The sequence below is a fragment of the Astatotilapia calliptera genome, chromosome 10, assembly GCF_964374335.1.
Source record: "Astatotilapia calliptera chromosome 10, fAstCal68.1, whole genome shotgun sequence".
NCBI classification, from domain to species: Eukaryota; Metazoa; Chordata; class Actinopteri; order Cichliformes; family Cichlidae; genus Astatotilapia; species Astatotilapia calliptera.
This window is the reverse complement of record NC_137431.1, coordinates 27,530,549-27,544,886: the sequence shown is the minus strand read 5'-3', so window position 1 is coordinate 27,544,886 and position 14,338 is coordinate 27,530,549. Positions and strand designations below refer to the sequence as shown.

The window sequence follows — 14,338 nt, the reverse complement described above, 5'->3', positions numbered from 1 at the left end:
GCTCACAGATGTGACCATATTAAGGATATCAGCTCTCGCTGACATTATACACAGCCTGACTTTAGAATAAACAGTCTCAAACTGAGCTTTCGGTGCAGTCTGGGCTTTCGGTTCAGTATGTGCTACAGATTTACCTGTGTGCCAAGTTTGGTTGCACAACTCCTGTAGGAATTTTACAGACAGACAGACAGAGATTAAGTGTATCACCTACCAGTCTTTTCAAGTCAAAGGTAGGCTTTAATCCTACCCTACTGAAGAAGCCTGTTCTGAGTCTACCCTTTAAGTTAATGGCAGCTAGGGCAAGAATGCACGACTGTAATGTGTATGTATGTTACTGAGGTGCAGAAATCCTGATTACAGGACCATCAGAGCCATAGAGTATTTCACTTAATTTATCTAATCAATATATTGCACCATAAAAGTGCCTGTGCTGTCTGTTGGTCAGTCTGCTACTTTGGTCTGTGAGAAATCTTGACAAGCACTGAATACATTGCCATAATCTTGCACATTCATGTTTGCCACAGGATGAAATGTAATGACTTTGATAATCCCTGACTTTTCATCTCCAAGCCTTCAGCGAACACGGGCTCGCGGAGCAACTAGCATGACTTGTAGCCTTATTTCACATTTGTGTCCTTTGATATGTTAAACTCATCCGATGCCGATTCAATTCCTAACTTGTGATTTCGAAGTAAAATGTTTGGCATTTACCTTTAGTTATCTGATAATTGCATGAACAGTGCACAATGTCTTTGCACCAACCAATGAACATAACATATATGATGTATTCTAATGTAAGGTAGTGCCTTTACTGACAATTTAACCCATTCAATCACATGTATTTTGTTTTGTTTTTTAAAACCACTCTATATGGTTGAAGAATAAGTTCTTCACAATTAGGTCCACATGGTGTGATCTTTGAGAGAGCCTGCGAGTGCTTTACTGGTTTTATTGAAGAAATGTATAGAAAGGTCATAAACTGACAGTAAACTTCTGAATCTCTCAGATATGGTGAAGTGGAGGATAAGTGGATATCTTGACATTTCTGTATTTTTCCATCGCCTATGTGTCTAAAACCAGCATGCAATTGCACAGGAATTCCCACAGAAATGCTACAAATACTGGCTTGCAGTAAACAGTGCTGTCAGTCCATAATCTGTATTCTGGATCTAAGGCAGGCTATTTTACCTAGCCTCAAAGAAAAGACAGCTGTTTAAACAAAATAATTTAAGGCGCACATTAAATCCTCAAGAATTCAATTTGCCATAGTTTTAATAATCTATTTTCTTGGGCTTCTAATCCAACTGTCCATTTATCAGATGCTAGTTTTTCATTCAGTTAGACAGTGATAAAGGCAGGCTGAGAGCAGATCATTTACCACTCTTAACCACAGCTCAAGTACCATCTGTTTCTAGAATTGAAATAGATTGGGTTTCATTTACATCTTACAATATATCCACACGAGTCCAGGCCTCTCTGGAAGGTTTTTGGTTTAACATGTTTAAAGTGAAATGTCTAACACCTAAGAGGAAACATAAGCGGTCATTTACACAGGCAAACTGCCTTTAGAGCCCAGGGGCCCGTTCTTCGTACCTCGCTAAGTAAGTTAGCCGGATTTGACTGTTGACGATTTCGCGTGATCCTGGATCGTTCGGTTCTTCGAAGCCCATCCGGGACTTGCTGTCATAGCAACAGAGCCGTAAGCGTAAACCTGCTCGGGAGCAGGTTTACTTTATGTAAACAGGATTAGATCGCGGCCACTCAGGTATTTCCGCTTCATGTATACGAAAGCAACAGCGATATTTTACCACTGTTGTACCATAAATAAATAACATCAATGTAACTAAAGATAATGCAGCACTTGATCCTTTTATTGATGTCACACAGATACATACAGGTCATTTCCTAAAAAAGGGAAATGTACTATTAAGATTCTATTACATGTATGTGATTATTACAGATGTAATTCAGATTTCAGAGTAGTAATTGCAATTTACTTCGTGTAATCAAGATGGGAGACCACGGCTATAAAAGCGAAGGTGGATTTGGGAAGCCTGTTGCAGCCATGTCCTGTCCGTATACGCGAGCCACCCATTGCGGAAGGTGCAAGATTGATAAGGAGAGTCCTCAGAATCCAGCGTATATTGCGGGACAGACAGGATCCTTTAGCTCAGCGCGACAGTGTGCTCATAGAGAGATATCGATTTTCCCGTGAGGGTATTATTTACTTAACCAACTTGTTGACGAGGGGGTGCAGGACCACCACCTGTCTTTTTTTGCGCTGCCCCTTTTCTTGGTTGCTGTTATAAACAAACAAACAGATTATTTCAGGGTCTCTTTCCAAGAGACGAAAAGCAATATAAGTGATAAATATTACCATTCTATAGAATATTCTTATATTTCACTTTTACTTGTTCCCATGTTCTAGTGGGTCCTGTTGTGGCTCTAATGTGAAAGAGGATATAATAAGATAAGATAAGATAAGATAAGATAAGATAAGATAGAACTTTATTAATCCCTCGGGTGGGTTCCTCTGGGAAATTCGACTTCCAAAAAGCACAGCAACGACCGAAGTTACAGTTACAGAATTGTTATATATATATATATATATATATATATATATATATATATATATATATATATATATACACACACACACACACACACACACACACACACACACACACACACACACACACACACATATATAAATACAGAGACAAATATAAATAAAATATACAAAGGGGATAAATAGAATAAATAGGAATAAAAAATAAAAATACAAGTGAATTGCACATTTCAAGTATTGAGTCTATTGCACTGTTGACTAATATAACATAATGTAATATAATATAATGTAATATAATATTGGATAATATAGTGTGATATGATAAATCTACCCTACCACCTACTGGTGTTGGCCAGAGGGGCCGATGGCACAATATGGCAGCCTGGCTTCTGTCCCAGGGCAGCTGTGACAGCTACCAGTGTGTGAATGTGAGAGTGACTGAATAGTGGCATTGTAAAACGCTTTGGGTGCCTTGAAGAGCGCTATATAGATCCACTCCATTATTATTATTATTATTATTAAATTACTTACGAGTTTAATTTGTCAGCAACTTTCTGCCAGCCCTCTCTCCTTGCTTTTGCAGCCTTTGCAGTGTTCCCTTGCGTTTTAATTAGACTCTGAAACTCCTAAAATCCCTCACTCAAGAGTTCTTGCTCTGCTGCCGAAGAATACCGAGCGCGCTCCTTCGACATTTTCGCCGACCAATCAGAGGGTTGCCGATCAATGTTTCTACTATCGATGCGTAGCCCCTGTTGGGCCACCCAGTGATCTCACATTACTTCATCCAGCTATACTAATCGTCAACAACAGGTGTGTTCGGGGAACCAGAATAGCGAGCTCAGAGTTAGCGCGATGATTTGATCTTGGATGTGTCATTTGATCTTGGATGTAGTAAGCGACGTACGAAGAACGGGCCCATGATCATCAAAACCTTAAGTTTGGCAGTTAATTAGCTAGCATGGGCAGCTACCAATGGGGCACATCACGGTCTCTCAAACTTTAAATCATGAACACCAAATAAGTGATGAAACAGAAAATTATTTGTCTATTAAATAGAGGTGCCGTAATGTCCTAGGGGCGGTGAATGTATGTTCAATATTTAGCAAACCATTTCTAGAAATTCCTGAAATTATGATTATACCTGGAACTCCTAAAGTCCTAGTTAGGGTGCAATTGCCCAGGGGGATGGGAGGGAATCCACTACTCACATATCCCTGCAGCTACTAAATTATTTTTCATCACCAGTGGAGATAAAAATCTGATTTTTAAAGCTGCAGCTTAAAACAGTTTATCAGCAGTGTGTGTGTGTGTGTGTGTGTGTGTGTGTGTGTGTGTGTGTGTGTGTGTGTTTTAAGCCACTAAAGACTGCTGTATTTTGCTTTTATTTTGTAACAATTAGTACTAAATACAAGAAAAATGACCCAGACTTAGAGTTTCAGGAGACTCACAAAGAATTCAAGAAACATTCCTACTGTGTGTTAAATATTTGCTTATTTGCTGATATAAGAATTTTAGAATTCCCTGCAAAGGTAAATTGTAAAGTTTGTTCTTCCAACTTGTAAAACTGTAGCTATGCATCAGACCTGCTGATACTTTGTTTCGCCTGGAAAGTAATGGTGCAGCTGCGAGGCTGATAGTGAAAAGAGCTACCCTAAACATCATTCACAAGTTACAATGTAACATCCAAGTTATTTTCACATATCTCAGAACAGAGTCGCCTCCTTCCTTGTTCTGCTGAACTTATTTCAAAGAAAACCACAAAAACTCATCTAAGCCTGCTGTCATGAAATATTTATTTATTACTTTTTAAAGTGACGGCATTTTGTAGTTTTAAAATTTCACATTATTTTATATTAAATACTGAAGGTTAATTGCACAGCTGGTCAAATAGAGTCAAGTGGAAGTGAGACTGAATGCTGCCACATTAAATGCTTGTATTGTTACATTTGATTGGATCAGCGTGTCTGAAGAGGAATACTTGAGAATGAGAGTGAGAACATTGTGCATATTCATTTCAAAATAAAAATAATTTTGTAAACAATGTGGTCACATGTGAAAATTAGTTGGAAGTTATATAAATATTCTATCACCTCCTCTGTTATTGCACCCTGAACCTATTTATTTACCATTACAAGTACCATTTTTTTATGATCTGTATAAGTGTGTTTTGATTTACTATCAGATAAACAGATTTATTGAATGACAGACCAGTGGTCTTATTGGGGGTTCCAGGTTAACTGCTTTAATTAACTGCGAAATAAAATGATAATGCAGTATATCTAAACTACAGAAGAGCAATTACTTAAAGAGAGAAAAAGAGCAGGATGGTGCTGATGTTCTAAAAATGAAGACTGATCCTGCCTCACGACATGGGGATGCTGGGTATCCTCTTCATTGTCTAGGTTAGTCCAAGTGACTGAAACAGAAGTACTTTAACATCTTTAATAGTCTTAACATTACTGTAGCCAGGTGTTCTTTGCTGTTGTTGTGTAAACTAACCAAACAATGACTGACAGAATAAAGTCAAAAACTTAGTATGACTAAAAAAATCTTTCACGCAGAGAAAAGTGCTGTCGTCTAGGATCTGGGATTTTTTTGACACTGTCAATCTTCCAGTCTCTTTACATGGACCTCCATCGAATTCTATACCTACTAATTCAGGAAGATACTAAAAAGCAATACGCTGCATGTCAAATAATGCACCCAGTGTGTCGAAATATGTTAGCAAAAGGTCCTAATCAAAGCAGGGAGTCATAAAGTGTTGTTCGCACCCATTTAAGAAAAATATATACAGAGAACTCAAGCTGGGCCGCAGAGCTACCACATTACATTGTTAAAATGTCAGGGGAGAGGAGACTTGACGCTTTAGCACAGGATGAGGGATGAAACAAAAGCATTAAGTGAATCTAGTTTAAAGCCTGGCAGATCTGTCTCTGTCATTTTTCTTGGTATTTTCTAAACTGGCTCCAAGCTAATGCGTTTGCAGTCAAAACAACTGAAATGAAGAGTTTTGTTTACTCCCCTATCCTGTTGTTTCATATTCATCTACATCAACTTTGTTTTAATCATCTTTCAAAATACCAGACTCCTTTGAATAATACAATTAGTCAGATATCTCGGTACATAAATGCAAAAGAGAATAACCGCTAAATGAAAAATTCAGTTGTCACTGGTAGAGTCTGATATTAGAAGTGTCAAGCCACGGTGGCTTCACACATCCAACCTCATATCTTAAATGCACATACCACTTTGAAAATGACACATTGCTAGTGGTTGTTATAAAAGATGTGCTTTGTTTCTATCAAATGCAAAGTGGGAGGCTTGAAATGGAAAGATGTTCTTTTTTGCAGCAGAATGATGCAGTGCACTTAGGATAATTATGTTCCACTGAATTTCTACCCCATAGATGCATCAAATGTGACTGTGGACACAGTACCTCTATGCAGACATACGCTAGCATGCATGTGCAAGATATCTGATGCTTCAGGTCCCTTTTTAATATATTTATGAGATGAAGCTTTTGATATTCTTTATTCTTCTTCTTGTCAACAAACCTGATGAAAAGAGTTCCACTGCTGTCCAAAAAAGGACTGAGTACATTTACCATTAATGCAGTTTAGTAGTCATTATGGTACAGTCTATTCTGATTACATGAAACTGAAAATAGATTTACTCCTACATAAATAACATCTGTTAAAAAAGTACAGTGCCAAGCTGTTTTTAAAAAACGTTAGCATTTATAAAAATAATATTAGCATACGTGCAATTTCCAGATCCCTATTTTTAATCCTACTAGAGTAGCTTTTAATCATTCAATATAAGTACAGTGTCATTTTTACAGCCCTATAATTAATTTTCTATCTAAAGCAAGTCATTTTAGCTCCTTTCCCCTCTTGGCCAACCTTCGTTTAAGCCAATTTTGGATTTACTGACAATATGAAAAATATACACAGCACAGAGTAACACAGGGCTCATTTGTGTATTTGACCACATTATAAAATACATAGTGAGACAAACTGTCCAATTACATTTTAAATCAGAATAGTGAAAAAAAGGCACTCTCAAAGTGGCGCATTTATTTACATCTTGGTAACATGTCAGCCCCGAAGATTAGAAATTCTGGCAGTGCACAATGTCAAAACATGTCAAATTCTAGACTCTGTATAATTGAGTTAAACATAATGAACTTGTCAGTGCTGTTTGCCATAATTTGCCTCTTTTAGTGTTCATGCCAGTTTAGAACAGAAGAGAAGATAACAAGAACCATCAGTCTAGGCTGCCGTTTATTCTTCATTTATATCATGCTCGGCTTTCAAAACATGCATTAACTGCTGGATGTGGAAACGTGGAAGCTACTTCTTCAGTTAAAGGGAATACCACAAAGATTTGCATTTTGTAAATGTAGTGTGGGGATATTTGGTGCACTGAGATTGATTTTAATGGTCCAAATATTATACGTACAGGAAAGCAACAAGGAAGTATAAACTGCTCCAAACAAGCCTAAAATTCTCCTTTTTGAGGCTTTATGTGAGTCTATGTTGATGTTTTTTACCTAATACCAGCCTTCACTTGGTTGGTATTTTGGTGACTGAGTCTGACTGCACCAGGCTGAAGACAGTTACAATCAAGATGCAACATCGATGTTAACACCAAGGCTTCCAACCTGCACCAGGTCAGTGGCATCTTACATGGGGACAAAACCAAACAAATGGAACCAAACAGCCTTTATCAGGAGCAACACGCCTTTTATTTTTCTCCTTTGGACATTCACACAGAGCAAAGTTAATTCATTCCCTGAGGTAAAAATGTAGCATCTAGCATCCTGCTGAGTTGTGTTACATAACTCAAACCAGTTTTGTCTGCTACTTTACTTTTATTCAGAGGAAGATAAGTGAAAATCAAAGGCCGTCTGGAATTGGAGGAAACTCTGACCCTAACCCAGACCAGCCTTACCATTCAAATACTCAGGACAAGCTTGAGTTGTGCAATCTGTGAAAGTTTTCTCTTCAAGTCACTCTGTGTGAGTACAATATGAGTCCACACAGATCTCTGGAAATACACTAGTGAAGTAGAGCACAGAGGTCCAGCAAGACTCACCGAACTCTACAAGCATTAAACCATGTCACAGTGGCCTGCACACTCTGCAAAGCAGGCTGTGTTTTGCCCCAGTCATCCAAAGCAACACTGGTCTTGGTGTGTGCACACCTTAAAATTTAGACCTTTATTCTACCCAGTAAGCCATCAGTAGACAAAGAGGCGATGGTAAAAAGGTTTAGTATGTGACGGGAGGGCATTCGCTTCATTGTGTTCATACTGCTGACTTTGCCAGTACTAGACCTAGGTGCATCTCTGTTATGAACAGACTGACTCAATGCATCAGCTTAAACACTCTTGCCTCACATTTCAGCTGCATGAAACCTTCACCGGGGCTGACAGCAACAGGATGCACGCTCGGCCAATCCCGCCTCCATCACCACTACCAACCGAGAGCAAAGAAAGTGCTTACCTAGAGGGAAAGAAAAAGAGAGAGAACTGGGGGTTATTCAAACAGCAGTATAATGCTACACTCAGCAGCCTTTTCCCCCATTATGTACATACTATATAATAAATATTGCACATTTTTTCCAATATAAGGTCAGTCTCTGCACTCCATCTACCCACATGCACATCAAAGCCTATTAGTGCAAAGAGAAGCATGATACTAGCATACTGATATTATAATGAGCTTTATTAAGAGCCAAGTAATTTGAGAGCTCAAGTTAAAAATAAGAAATACGGTAGATGTCAAGAATATGGTAATGCATCCACTGACTACTGGTAGTATTTAATCTATTTTTGTTTCACTGTGTGAAATCACAAATGTCCTTTCTACCAGTATCAAATTAACATAGTGGAGCATTTAAACTAACTACACAACATACAACTGGAAAAGAAACATTATCGTCTTTTCCAAAACAGTCACAGGGCCAAAATATATCCAAGATCTTTTAGCAGCAGGAACTCGAGGCTCGCTACTAATTGTCTCTTTATTCTCTGCAACATCTCGACAAAAAAATAAAAATAAAGAATAGAATAACAGAAGTTGAAAATTATACAAAAATTAATGATCTGTGATGCAGAACTATATCAAGTTGTCTGTGTCAGTTTATTTTAAACCCAATAAAAGCAAATTTATAAATACTTCCATAGCTTGCTGCATTCTAGACACATAATTCTTGTTTAATCTTTGAAATAAGAAATTATACAAAGCTGCAAAAAAAGATGACATGAAACTACGAAGCAGATCAGGTCTTAGGAAGGTAATGCATCCATTCACTGTGAGAATGGATGCATTACCTATGTATGGACATTGCTTGTGGTGTACCCCAAGGGTCAGTTTTGGGCCCAAAGTTCTTCAACTTATACTTTAATGACATTTGTAAAGTATCCAAAGTATTAAAAATGGTACTCTTTGCTGGTGATACAAACATTTTCTGCTCTGGTGATGATCTGCAGCATTTACTGGATGAAATCACTAATGAAATAAGTAAAGTGAAGTCCTGGCTTGATATAAACAACTTATAATTAAATCTGAATAAACTAAAATTATGTTATTTGGAAATAGTAGTTTAAACCAAATGCTAAGAAAATAAATTTCTGGGGGTAATAATAGATGAAAAACTTAACTGGAGAGCTCACGTAAGATATATTCATTCCAAAGTATCAAGAAGCATTGCAATCCTAAACAAGGCAAAGCAGGTATTAGACGGGACATCACTTCATATTCTCTACTGTTCACTGGTTTCACTATACAATCACTTTTTACTCATCAAATCATCCACAATGATGGGTATAGCGATCATACAAACTCACTATTCGTGTCTGAAATATTGAAATTTGCTGATCTAGTGAAATTCCAAACAGCACAAATTCTATTCAAAGCAAAAAATAAGGAAATGCCAGGTAATATTCAGAGTTTTTTTTTTTTTAAAAGAAGTTATAATTTTTTAATTAGAGGTTTTTGTAACTTCAAAACAGGGAAGGTGCGTACTACAAGAAAAGGCTTTTGTGTTTCTGTGAAGCTGTGGAACAGTTTGAATATGGAATTGAAGCAATGTCCAAACATAATGCAGCTGAAAAAGAGTTATAAAGATATGATCTTCCTGAACTGTAAAAAAAAAAGGAAAATGTTGAAATTAAGTCAGTGTATCTACTTAGAAAATTTCATGATGTGATGTATATATTATATCAGAAATCTGTTTGCTATTTTTATTACAGATCATATCAGTAAGTAAGCTGACTAAATATTGACTGATAACTTATGGCAAAGGATTGGGATTAAATAAGTGTGTAATTCTTCCCACTCCTTTTTGATATGTAACAGAATCAGAACAGAAGCAATATTGAAATGTATTAACTTTATTTTGTATGGTATTTTTTTCTGTTCTTTTCTTTGCTTAAGATACCTGTATATTGTTTACATGATCAAAATAAATAAACTAACAAAATAACAAACAAACAAACAAACTAAGAATAAATTATTTAAAAACAATGATCCAATATTTTTCATGGATTCGTTCACGAACTCCAGTTTCGGTTTATACAGAGACGTCTGAAGATTCGCTCCTTCGCTATGAACCTCGACTTTTTTTTCCCATAGTTGGTTATTGATTTCCTTTAGGTCACAGTTTGATGTACACTATGTTCACAACAAGTTCCCAACAAATATTAACTCCATCTGACATTAACACAGTTCTTGGAAAAACTCCATAGCTCACTCTCCATACTATCAGTGGACCTGAACCTGTGAACCTAGTATTTGTAAAAAGCTGTGATTTCCCTGAGGCTTAGGTGTTCAAAGCCAAAACATTACTTCAGCGCTTAAGTAAAGAGCAATGGCCTCCAAATAAATGTCCTACGTGCTGCACTTTAGCTTGAAAGCTGTTAAAAACTTCATGGAAAGAGAAATATTGACAGCGTGAGCCACTCCACAACCATATCTTATTGGTGAGCTTTTCACGTGTGGGCAGAGCTTATGTTTCGATGTAACATACACTTTCACTTCCTATTGACATGTGATTCTAGACTCCAGTGGTAACCAAATGGTTGCTCCCGCCTACAGTCTTGACCTCTTAAGAGAAGTCTTAAGGAGTTAAATCAATTTTGATTGTCTAGGACAGGGGTCGGCAACCCGCGGCTCTTTAGTCTTTATTTTGCGGCTCTGGGTGGTTTGGGAAAATAAATTAGAAGTATTTAGCTGAAGTGTATTTTATTTGTGTTTAGTTCTTTTTTTAACTTGTAGTTCTAAATTGGAAGATTATTGTGATTTTGAAATATAAAAAAAGAAATTATATCTTATTATTTTTTCATCGCTCAAAATAAGCGTCACACTCGCGGAAGCCGGTGTACCCGCCGAAACGCCGTGCATTTATCGAGACTTTCGACCCCGGGTAGGGTCGGCTGCCATGAACTATGTTAAAAACAAACACCGCTCACGCCTCACAGATGACAGCTTAGTCCTCCGTAAAGATGAAAGCCCCGATTTGCAGACGCTGTGCGCAGAGGTTTGGGTCCATAAGTCTTATTGTAAACATAGCTGCTAACATTTTTACAGGAAAAATTTTTGTTTGAACCAGAACTTCTTTTGCACTGAAATGACACTCACAATTTTGTAATTAATTAGTTAAACTACTGCCGAGGCAGCTGTTGATTTATCTCTATTGTACTGATAGAGACAGAGTCATTTATCATGGTGCTGTACTGCCTGTTCGGTGTTTTCTTATATTGAAATTTCCTAATGTCACAAAACAATTTACTGCTGTTCATTCCACCAAAACGTTAAAACTAAACCTGATGTTTGAAATTCAAAATGTTCAGTTTGCAATGCTATGCTAGCATTTTTTAAATTCTTTCCTGAAATGTTGTAAAACACATCACCTATTGCAACACGCAAATAATGTCCCTAAAACTGTTTTAGTGCTTGAATATCCAACAACTATTTGGAAAAGTGAGTTTTAATCGTCCATCGAGGGTATTTAAAAGTAACTATTAATAACTAAAAAACAATCAGAAGAGACTGGATTTAAATAAAAGGCCAGAGAATAAACTATAAAGAACCCAGAAGGGAAACCAGAAACTTGGTTCTGCATATGTAAAATTTAACTGAACTGGATGTGCAGCCTTTCCTAGACCTTGTTCCTAAATCAAAATTGATCCAAATTATTCAACACTTGGATTAAAGCTCTTAGATTATGAGAGAAAGCATATTTGAGCATGACTAAAGGCCAGTCTAAGGCCTACTGGGAGGAATACATACAGATTTGGAAGCATGCCGTGTCTCTTCAGCAGTCCCAAATGTATTTTTCTCCCTCGGAGGAAAAGGTTCAGTATGTTGCCTCAAGCTAGCTTATAAAATCAGTCATGGGTCATGGCTCCCGGGATGTTTTATTTGTGTCTATATTGCATTAATAAGCTTATCCTGAGAATCAATGGAAAACATGGAAGGTTAATCTGAATGAATAAGCCAAATTACAAGGCAGCTTTGGCTTTGTAAACAACCTGCACAAAGGTACTAATAATGGTTTTCACAATGTTGCCCTTAGTCAGACCAAAGAAGGGTGATAAGATATATGATTGCCAGTTAATAAGGCTATACCAGAGGGAGGGTAGCAGCCAGAAGGCAAAACAGATCCAGATAAAATTGAGAGTGTTCAGATGCTGATTTAACAAAAAGAAAAAAATAAGTAAATCCAAATTACCCTAAACCAACCATTAATAAGTCTTTCACTGAGGAAACACAGAGAGAAAACTGATCAGCCAAATAAAATCAAGTAAATTACACTGATTTTTTTTTTTATTACACTGCAATTTTGTACAAAGAAACCTTCGTTCCTGTCACTTATGTGGATAATATTTTGACCAACAGCGTCCAAACTCTTTAGATCATAATTGGAAAGTGCACCTACAGGGTCTGCCAGGGCAAGCCTCACTCACTCAAAACCCACAGCACCCAAAAGATCTGGTGTTCAGGATACCCCCAGAGGACCCCTGCCCATGTCCCAGTGGGCCATGGCAGTACTGGAAGGGGGCTATAAATATTAATTAGGTGGTTTAGGTATGAGTGACTTGAATTCTGCGTTTAAAGCTAAACCTCATCAGAGGAGTTTATTTCTTTTGGTCAAATGTGCTCATTAAGATTTTTTGAATAACTGTCCATGTACACAAAGGGAAAGGCCTGAACACAGTTAGGTTGCAACTCATTAATTGAATTCACTTTCAAAAGATTCTTTTCAATCTACAAAATCTTCTTCAGGCCCGAAAAATGAAAGAATGGCATAAAAAGAGAATTAAATTGTTGAATTGAAGCTTCACAGTATGCAGACCTTTCCTCTTTTGAGACCTTTCTCGTGACCTGCAGTGACATTTTTGTCTTGCACTTGAATATTTTTTACCTTCGTCACGACCAACCTTGGTCCCTTTACAGACTACTGACATGCCAGATTTCCACAGGATTAATAATGCAGCTAACCTCTGCCGGTAAAGCATATGACAGGTAGAGCCATCTGCCTATCAAATCAGGCTTCGGGGAAACTAAGGAAGCCAGAGTGAGACTGTCTCTGAAAGTGTCTTCAGAGGTGAAATGAACATGTTAGGCTGAAAGCTTGTCTTTCAGGGAAACATACTTGGAATGATGTCGATGGCAGAACCCCAGTACGGATTAGACCTGACAGGAGGCTAGCCAATTAAACATCACTTCCATCTGCCCTTTTCACTGCCCACGCATTATAGTCTGCTCCTGTAAAGTGGGACTGCTTCAGTCACAAATGATTTTCAAGAGACGAAACCTGTTAAGAAAAATGACTCTGAACTGTAAGCAAGCCATTAAATAAGGCACGAACCCCTCCTAAAGCCAGCAAATGGCTGTCCAAATGTTAATTTGCTGAACAGCCTGCAGATGATGCAGAACATGGCTTTCACCTTCCCCTGCCATACATAATTCATGCTATTGACTGGTGAGGCAATGCCACTTTCATGCACCAGGCTCACAAAGTGGTGCCACTTTCACACACCGACACAAGCCAATGAATCCACACCAACTGTGCAGTAACACTTAGCACACAATTGATGTTGGCGTGTAATGTCCAGACAAGATACAGGCATGCTCACATTTCTGTCTTTGTATTGCTTAACAAAGACAAGCATGAACATGCTGCCACAAAACAACAGGAACCACAAAAGGAAGGGTTACAATGCAGACTGAAAGAGCCAATAATAAAGAAAATTAATCTCTCGCGAACTTAATTTCTGAATTTATAATCACCAACCATGACCGGTCATGCATTACGTTGTATACAGGAGCATATAACTGAGAGCTGCCATAGCCTACGAAGAATTATTCATGGTCTAAAGCATCAGTCCCACAGGGAACATTAAATATAAATTTCTGTGTGCTGCTCAGTCTGACCCACTTTGGAGGATCCAGCAACTGCTGCCACAGAAGCAGCTTTTGGCTCCTCCTCAAAACCAAAAGGACTGCTGCCACTACAAAGCCCCCTTTGATTAACCTCACTGCCAAAAGGCAACTACCATATGACTCCTGCGTTTCACTGGTAACAGGAAGACTGACAACAAAACAGCGAGAAAATAAGTAGCCAGCAAAGAGTACAAAGCGTGGACAAGGGTGCGTCTCAAAGTCGCACTGGCTGCACTTGCACTTCAACATGGAATTTTCTGCAGTGAGCACAGTCCCGAGTTCAAATCTCACCAGATGGCTTCGATCACAGGAGTGAA

General features: G+C 37.9%; 1 protein-coding gene and 1 long non-coding RNA gene across 6 annotated transcripts in view; both read right to left on the bottom strand.

Moving 5' to 3' along the window:
- Positions 1-14,338, bottom strand: part of cadm1a (cell adhesion molecule 1a) — a 465,861-nt gene that overhangs the window by 305,552 nt on the left and 145,971 nt on the right. The window lies entirely within an intron of this gene.
- LOC145431307 (uncharacterized) lies at positions 1,845-3,248 on the bottom strand. The gene is made up of 2 exons (XR_013911599.1): positions 3,101-3,248; positions 1,845-2,300 (listed from the first exon to the last, which is right to left on the bottom strand). It is a non-coding gene; the product is annotated as an uncharacterized LOC145431307 (long non-coding RNA).